We start from the raw sequence: 10,074 nt of genomic DNA, 5'->3' as shown, positions 1-10,074 counted from the left end.
ACGCGGGACACCGAGAAATATGTATAGTGATAACGGCACTAACTTTGTGGGCGCTTCACGACTTCTTAAGCAAGAGTACAGAGAGATCATGGCGTCAATCAACCCCGAGGCAATGAATGACATCACCAATATGGATATCAATTGGCATTTTAACGCTCCCGTTTGGCCAAATGCAGGAGGTTTATGGGAGGCAGCAGTGAAGAGTTTGATGTATCATTTGAAGCGTGTCCTCGGTGATCAATATTTAACATTTGAGGAATTCTCTACACTGCTCTGTCAAATAGAAGCATGTCTCAACTCGAGACCCCTTTGTGCACTCACCGAAAATCCAGACGACACATATCTCACTCCTGGACACTTCCTGGTTGGTGGTTCCCTGTTATCGCGACCACAGACAGATCCTAATTATGTCAATTTGACTACACGTTGGCACTTAATCCAGTCAATGAATAAGCAATTTTGGAAACTGTGGTCTACAGAGTATCCTCAGCAGCTACAATCAAGAACAAAATGGCGTAGTGTGAAACAGAATCTGAAAGTGGATGACGTTGTTCTTATCAAAGAAGACAATCTACCACCCGGCAAATGGGCGATGGCGCGTGTACAAGTCCTGCATCCAGGACAAGACGGGTGTGTAAGAGTTGTGACGCTGAAAACCGTGGACAGTACCATCAAGCGTCCGGTCAACAGACTCATCCCTTTGCCAGTTCGGGAAGATGACGCACCAAGAGAAAACATCTCGAACAGTGCTCGTCAACAGACTACATCTAAACGTCGCAATAAGAAACCATACTCTTTAACAACATTACTTATGTCTGTGTTTCTTCTGTTAATGATGACTATATCACCTAGCATGCAACAATTATCAGTATCTTACAACGTTACGACGCTCGACAGTGGAAACCATATCTTTTTTGAGTGTCCGAACTGCAACATATAAAGGATGAGTGGAAACTAATAGTCTACTACAACATGTCTACATATTGGGCTGGATTCTCGGAATTAGAAATATATATTCGTCATTTGCATAAACTGTATCAAAATATGAGCTCGCAAACACAATCAAGCATGTCCCATGGAGCAATAATACTACAACTGCAGCATGACTTGAATGAACTTCAGCATTATTATTCGTTATTACGAAACCCTAAGGGAAGGCACAAGAGAGGTATAGTTAACGGCGTTGGCAACGTGGCTAGCTATTTATTTGGTGTCTTGGATGACAAGTTCGCCGAGCAATACAAGCAAGACATTGAGAGAATATCCTCTAATGAAAATCATTTGCAGAACCTTATCAAAAATCATACACTTATCATTGAATCAGAATCAAACGTCATCCGGAGAAATGAAGCTATAATGAACCAACAATTCACCTTTATGAACAAGCAAATGAAGGCGTTACGACACAACGTAAACACGGTGCAAACAGACACCACTCAAAGCATTTTGTTGACGTCTTCAGGGTTATCAGCATATTATATATTATGTCGTCCTATCAAACCTACGAAGCATGCAGCAGAGACTCTTAGATGTGATCACAGACATTCATCATGGGCGTATAGACACTCACTTGTTCTCGCCTGAAGAGTTAGAGTCTCAAATACATATCATAATGCGCGAGATACAGGATGATTTAAAAGTACCATTGGAACGGTCGAGTATCAAGAGTTTATACAAGTTACTGCGGGTGTTTACTCGTGTATATGATGACTATCTAATTATGGAGATCAAAATTCCTTTAGTCACAACGGAAAAGTATGAATTGGATAAGGTTATTTCATTACAAGCAGGAGAATCAAAGGGCTACCAAGAAGTTACATCAACGTACCCATATTTAGCATTTAATTTGAGAAAGGATTTGGTTTCATTCTTCACGGAAAACGACCATGAACACTGTCTTCATGCAAGTCCCGAAAAGACTTTATGTACGATTGACAAACCAATCTATAAACTACAAGAACAGCAATCCATTTGTGATGTTAGAATTAATGACATAATAACATCAGCCTGTACACTTAAACAATCAAAGTGTAATGTGAATAAATGGATCAAGTTACGTCGCCCGAACGACTGGCTGTATCAATGTTGTAAACAATACACCGTACGTATTTTTAGCACACGTGCCACGGAAGTAACTACTTTATCAGGCAATGGCATTATCACATTATGCCCAGGTTGCACATTGAAGGCAGAATCATTTCAGATTTACTCTCACAAGAACTTTATCAATCACGTGGATCACCATACTGAGGGGATTGACCTACCACGGATATCTGTGGTGAATGATATAGTTAACACGAGCATCCCCACCGTTGACTCCTTTCAACCAGAAGATCAACATAACTTGTGGGTCAAATTGAGGTCTGAAATAAAAGACCTAAAGCAGGAGTCGACGCAAACACTGAGTGTCCACGACGTGCATCAGTACAGCGTGCTGTACTCCCTGGTGGGAGGAGCCATCCTGGCGGGCCTGAGTTTAATTATCATTTGGATCGGACGAAGACGGAAGCAGCAGCCAGTCATGGAATCAGGATCAAAGTTAGCGGAAATATGGACCCAACATGAGCCGCAGCCTATCCCTCGACCACGGAAGATCAGCGAGAGCACATCAACTTTAATATTCCATTGAGTGAGAGTGAATAATATAATTAGTATTCATTGCATTAGATATTATAACGTAATAAGTTTTATTTAATTCATATCATACAATTTGGGATTGTATAATGTTTAGATTTTTATATAATTAAGCATATCTTTGTTCTCTTTCTGCCCTCGGCAGCATGTACAGTCAACTGTACAGGTTAATATTATTTTTATATACATAATTAGCATCGCGCTGCGTGTCAGCACTTTTATATTTTGTAATCCGCGCAGCGTGTCAGCATTATCTTTATTGTAATAGTATTGTACTTTTAATTACTTAGTGACATTAAAGCACTCGTCGTGAAAGGTTGTGTTTATCATTCCCTATACCACAATCTTTATAACATCTATATCATCGACACACGTCACTCATCAACTAGCATCTCTTTGTAGGCAGTGACAACTCCCTACAATATCAGTACATAATATACTTATTTCTTTCCGGCAAGTTAGGTGTTATAATGTGTATAAAGTATTTGAAAATGACAAAGAGTAATCTTTGTCTCAGGATTGAAACCCTGAGCCACCACGCTTACTATCGGTAACCCTTATCCACTACGCCACTGATGCATGTATTTATCGAATCGAAATGGTGCTTCTGTATAGATGTTTTTGGGTTCTGCGAGAATTCTGTTCTCCTAGTACTTTTTTGTCAAAGTTTCTCTTGAGCACGGCTTGACCGAATCGCTATCTCTTCACTACTTATGCACTCCTAGTGTAACTTCGACTGTTTTCGTGAATATTTTAATAATGATTTATTATTTTATTTCAAAAATGCGTATATTCTTGCACACGTCTGCTCGGTATCGAGGTCCAGAGGGAGAGACCAATCAATTCTGAATCAGTTATGTAGTCGGTAAAAAGATGTACCTACAGCATAAGTAAGGGATAGTCATGTATCACGTTTTACCTGAAAGACAGGCTGCCAAAAAGCTTGCGTAAGCTTGAGTAGTAGAGAGTTGAGTGTTAGTAAAAAATCTAAACTTAACCCGATTACTCCATAATTTTACAGCTTCTAGAGTTCGTAGTTGATTATCTATAAACTTCACAGTTGTGATCAAACTTCAACTAACCAGGGAGCGGAACCGTTGCTAGAACGGTACCGATGACAAAACCACAATCTAGTTAAAATATAACCTCTTGGTAATTACGTTTACAATATAAATCAAACGCCGTCAAACGGTTAGGTAATCGGTTACTGACCCACCGTAACGCGTGCGACCGTGGAGTCGACCCACGACTCATAAATTACTAGCTTAGTTGCGCATGCGGCGATGTCTATAGTCCAACTCTTATTCATAAAAATATATGAAGTTATGAAAGGCTTATAAAGTGTTTTGTTTCTTTCACTTCTTAGCGAAATGAAAGAGAGAAAACATACTTTAGTAGTTGTTTAACTAAAATAGGTGTATAGTGTGTTTATGAATAAGAGGGCATTTAATGTCATGACATGAATGTCTGTAGAGGGCATTGTATGCAAGGTATACAAAATGTATAATTTAGAACATCTGTGAGGATCTTATACAACAGTGCTCAAAGATCTTCGAAAATGACAGCGGAGGCTCAAAATTAATAGTGCCTTCCGAAACACTCACGAGCTCAATATGTATAACCTCAAAGATCGTTGTTGATTAGCCACGAGCTCTTAATTCCACCATAAATAATTAGATAACTGCGTTTAATCACGAAAAAAATCATTACTGATCACAAGGAAAGGGTTATTTTAATAATTGATAATAAAAACATTTATAAACTCTATAAACGGTTAATTGTGTTCTTGACATTGTGTGGTTAAAATAACAATTGCAAAGTTAATTGATAAACATAAAATAAGAACTATCCTCCAAAAGAAAACAATAAAATTACGAATATTTAAATGTTCTCCTTAATGAGGTCTTTGAATTATGATTAATTACCATTTATAACCTCAGTTAAAAAATATTTAATAGCAGTAGGCAGACCTTAAAAAATAAAGCAGTAGAACAATTGTTATCAAAAAAAAGTTCTCTTTAAATAATACTTCCCCTACTTTTTGTGGGGGGTAGTTGCAACAAGAAGAAGCAATAATTCTGCTCTACGTATTTTAGTATAATTTTAATAGTTATTTAATCCAATTTATACAATTTTATGTCTTAATTTCCTAATTATCTATCTACCTGCCAGTTACAATATTTCTATTCTTTGAATCCTTCTCTTCTGCACTTCACTACTCACTATTTCAACTCTAACATTTACACCTAACAACACATTGCAAAATGGACACCATGCAAGCAACTCTGAACGAGCTCAGCACCAGCATCAACAGCAGAATGGCTGATTTTGAAGCGCAGCTACAGAAGTCTGTCCCTCTGAGTGTCTCCAGCCTGGCCTCCGAATTTGCTTCGTACAGGTCATTTGTCACCCAAGCCCTGACAATGCTACAACTGCAAATCAACGGGCTTGCAAGAACAGTCGACAGCATGGAGATGCAGAGGCGGAGAAAAATACTGCTGCTTCATGGTGTAACGGAGACTACAAAGGATGAAGACGTTGCCCAAACACTCACTGGTGTTGTTATCAAGCAGCTGGGTATTGGTGACTTCTCCAAGGATGACATCAGGCACTGTCAGCAATGGGGAGGAAGACTTCGGCTAAGAAGCCCCGGCCCATATTAGTTAAGCAGAGGGACTTGGAGATGCGTGACAAGCTCTGGTTCTTCAAGACGAAGCTGAAAGGTTCCGGAGTCACCATGTCGCAGTTCCTCACCAAGAGCGGGCACGATGTATTCATGGCGGCTCGTGAGAGGTTCGGGGTAAACAAGTGCAGGACTCGGGATGGTGCAATCCATGTTCTTGGACCGGACGACGTGAGGCACCGCGTGACTTCACAAGCCGAGCTGTGCAGGGTCGGTGAGCTGTTGCCCAAGCCGAGTTCGGCGCCCAAACCACTGGTTGCCTCGAAATCAAAGCGAGTAGCCGCCAAAAAGTGAAGTCATCAGAGTTCATTACTAGTCCCGGTACACTTCGCTTGTTTACTTGCATAACTCATTTATTCAGATACCTTCTACAATTTATTTTATATGTTTATTCTATTCTCCCGTTTGACTGACTTTGACATCTGACACTTCTGACATTTCATACTTATTGTTGCCATATTAATAAACTATTTTTTACGTTTCTCAACTCCTTAGTATTTTTTATTTTATATACATCATATTATTATTCTTTTTTCTTTTATTTATTCTATACAATCATGTTAAAGAAACTGTTGTATTATTTCTATGTTTTCTTTTTTCCTTTCCTGGACTACTTAGTTGTAAATAATTTTTATGGTACTCACATATTATGTTCTCGCAGCCGGCAGATGGAGCAATAACTTTTGTTTTTATAAGCCTTTTTTATAATAATATACTATATGTCGGGGGACGGTGTGTGTTGTGGGGTTTGTATCCTGACATTTCACTTCTAATATGGGGTACCTCGCTATCAGATTGTACAGTCATAGCGAATAGTCCAAAATAATACACACTAGACTTAGTTCACTAATGAATTTGTCCATTACAATGATCACGTCATTACAAAACTAGACTAGGATTTAACCGATCTAGCTGGATGCAAAACAGAAACGCGGTGAGTTCGGTGCAACGTGGCAACGACCGTGTTCCCTTGAGTTCGAATGTTGAATAATCTAACCACACTAACGTTCCAACCATCATACCTCCGAGTGACAGCTGTCTATTGTGTCATGCTAACCGTCATCTGCCTGTGTTGCCAACATTTTACCGACCACACCCAAGTGTAAACACTTGACGTTTCCGTTACATTAAATTATTTCTTAACAATCAAATCAAGCTTATTTTAATTAGATTGTTCGAAGATATAGCGCCTCGATGCTGGCGCTCCGACACGGCCATCTTGACATGTCACACGTCCCTGTGTGATGCTCCTAAAAAGTAAAGTCATTTGCAATACCAGAGTATCTCCATTCGGCCTATCCTGATTAACTCACTTGGGTAAGAGTCTTCACACTAAACAAATCTTACAGGGCGAATCTTTATTCTCACATGATTAATCTTACATCACAATAAACTATCATCTAACAATACACAGACCATTGACCAGTATTCACACACCATACATAACCAAACTTGAAAACCAATTACTCTAGACGTTAAAATCAACTCTACCACCGCCCATCATCAATTCACGGGCCTCAGTCGTTACTATCACCTTAAACGAGTGAAAGTAACTCATGCCACTCTATTGAGCGACAATATCTCACAACTAGGCGTCACTATCACCTAAATCGGGCGATAGTAACTCATGCCACTCTACTGAGCGAGGATATCTCACAACTGGGCGTCACTATCACCTAAATCGAGCGATAGTGACTCATGCCACTCTACTGAGCGACGATATCTCACAACTGGGCGTCACTATCACCTAAATCGAGAGATAGTGACTCATGCCACTCTACTGAGCGACGATATCTCACAACTGGGCGTCACTATCACCTAAATCGAGCGATAGTAACTCATGCCACTCTACTGAGCGACGATATCTCACAACTGTGCGTCACTATCACCTAAATCGAGCGATAGTGACTCATGCCACTCTACTGAGCGACGATATCTCACAACTGGGCGTCACTATCACTTAAATCGAGCGATAGAGACTCATGCCACTTGCACCAAGTGACGATATCTCAACACAGTTATCACGCAAAGTTTTCATTTAAATTGGTTGAATAGTGGTCCATGGTATGTACCCAAAAGTTACTCTACATCGCGTTTAATAGGAACACCATTAGTAAAGGAACTCTTAAAAGATATCAAGATACCCACCAACAAACCTTTACTCGCCAACGACACGTCAGTATCAACAGCATCAAAGTCGATCCTCTCGCCAGAGCGAATCTCACACGACTGGACATCGCAAGCATTACGTTCTGCGTTTTGCTAAAGAACGTAACCTGCAACAGAGAAAGGCTTCAAGCTAGTTTTAATCCTATCGAAACAAATCTTGTCAAACTCTGCAGCTCGCTTGATGTTCTTGAATTGCGTCTGCCCTCATCTGATAAATGTCAACCTCAGGCTCAGCATCATCAGCCAACATAATGTCTAATGGTCTCACAACCTTACCAATTGAGAACTCCAATGGGCTGGCTCTTGTCTCTCGGTTCTGAGTTCAGTTAAACGCAAGCTGCACGTCAGGTAGAGCATCCTGTCATGAACGGTTACCTGTTTCAGCGGCCGTAAGTAGATTTTTAATTGTACTCATCGTGCGCTCGACCTGACCGTTAGCTCTGGAGCTACCAGTCGCAATTAAGTGGAGCTTTATATTTACCGACTCGCAGTAATCTTTGAAGTCTCGACACTAGCAAAACATAGTCCCTGGTCTGCGATAACCCTCGTTAGTGCGCCGAATAGCGAAACACTGTCTTGCAGACGTATCTGCTTCGGATCCGTATCAGCATGAGACATAAGCTTACCTCTACGATGAATAATAACAAAGTCGAAGCTCTGCAAAAAGGCTCACCATCTGTGGACACGTAGTGTCAGATCCAGCTTCTTGCGTGTCATCTGTAGGGAACTGCAGTCCATTACCACCAAGAATTTGCGACCATGAAGGTAATGTCTGAAGTACTTGACTGCGTTGACAACCGCTAGGGTCTTCAACTGGTAGGAGTGGTATCTAGACTCCACAGCTGTTGTACGCTTGCTATAGTAAGCGATAGCATGCAACTTATCTTCTGACTTTTGCATCAGAACGGCACCATACCCAATTGCATTTGCATCTGTGTGTAGCTCTACTTCCAAGTCCGGATCGTATATCATTAGTACTGGTTCACACGTCAGCACTGAAATAATCTGCTGTCTGACGTCTTCGTGTTCACGCTTCCAGTTTAACTTACCGTTACTCGTCGTCAGAGCATAGAGTGCACAGAAGTTTGACCTATTCTTATCATAGCTACATTGTTATCAAATCTTTTACCACAAAGCTTGGAAGCTAATGATTCCTTCACTAAAGAACATTTTGTATCAGAACAACAACGAAATGAAAGCTGCTCACCGTTATGGCATAGGATTCCAGTAGGTGCATCAATAATGCACAGGTCAACCAGTTTCTCCTTGGCTGCACCGGGACCACTGAGGGACGACTGAGGCCCGTGAATTGATGATGGGCGGTGGTAGAGTTGATTTTAGCGTATAGAGTAATTGGTCTTCAAGTTTGGTTATGTATGGTGTGTGAATACTGGTCAATGGTCTGTGTATTATTAGATGATAGTTTATTGTGATGTAAGATTAATCATGTGAGAATAAAGATTCGCCCTGTAAGATTTGTTTAGTGTGAAGACTCTTACCCAAGTGAGTTAATTAGGATAGGCCGAATGGAGATACTCTGGTATTGCAAATGACTTTACTTTTTCAGGAGCATCACACAGGGACGTGTGACATGTCAAGATGGCCGTGTCGGAGCGCCAGCATCGGGGCGCTATATCTTCGAACAATCTAATTAAAATTAGCTTGATTTGATTGTTAAGAAAAAATTTAATGTAACGGAAACGTCAAGTGTTTACACTTGGGTGTGGTCGGTACAATGTTGGCAACACAGGCAGATGACGGTTAGCATGTCACAATAGACAGCTGTCACTCAGAGGTATGATGGTTGGAACGTCAGTGTGGTTAGACGATTCAACATTCGAACTCAAGGGAAAACGGTCGTTGCCGCGTTGTACCGAACTCACCGCGTTTCTATCTTGCATCCAGCTAGATCGGTTGAATCCTAGTCTATTTTTGTGCTGTGATTATTGTAATGGACAAATACACCAGTGAGCTAAGTCTAGTGCGTATTATTTTGGACTATTCGCCATGACTGATCAGTCTGATAGCGAGGTACCCCATACGCCTTCGATATCAGAAGTGAAATGTCAGGATACAAACCCCACACAATACACCGTGTCCCGACATCAGAAGTGGGATGTCAGAATACAACCCCACACACCGTGCCCCGACATATATATATGTATATATCAGTGGCGAAGGGTCATTTTTTATAAAAGGTAAGCCGGAGCTATAGGTCATTGTCTAGGTATAGTACCTACATAATATGTACATCGTAAGAATGTCGACGTAAAATTAGCGTATTACTGCATAATATGAGAGTATTATCTACATTCAACTACAGTCTCTTATTTCTCTCTCTACAGTTTAATAATACATAGGTACTTACCATGCTACCTAATCATGCTTGTTTTGCATTAAGTTACTCCGTCTTCAGTAGTAACACGTAGGTAACACAACAGCACATATTCAAGATAACGTAGGTATATCGAACGATTGATGATTGTCTCGCACTGGTTGTTTAATAACATATTATACCATCAGTTTAGAATGTATTCATCAACAATAAAATATCAAACACATAATGGATAAACGCAGAACACTTTTAT

This window comes from Anticarsia gemmatalis, chromosome W (assembly GCF_050436995.1).
Source record: "Anticarsia gemmatalis isolate Benzon Research Colony breed Stoneville strain chromosome W, ilAntGemm2 primary, whole genome shotgun sequence".
In the NCBI taxonomy this organism is placed as follows: domain Eukaryota; kingdom Metazoa; phylum Arthropoda; class Insecta; order Lepidoptera; family Erebidae; genus Anticarsia; species Anticarsia gemmatalis.
This window is presented reverse-complemented; position numbering follows the sequence as displayed.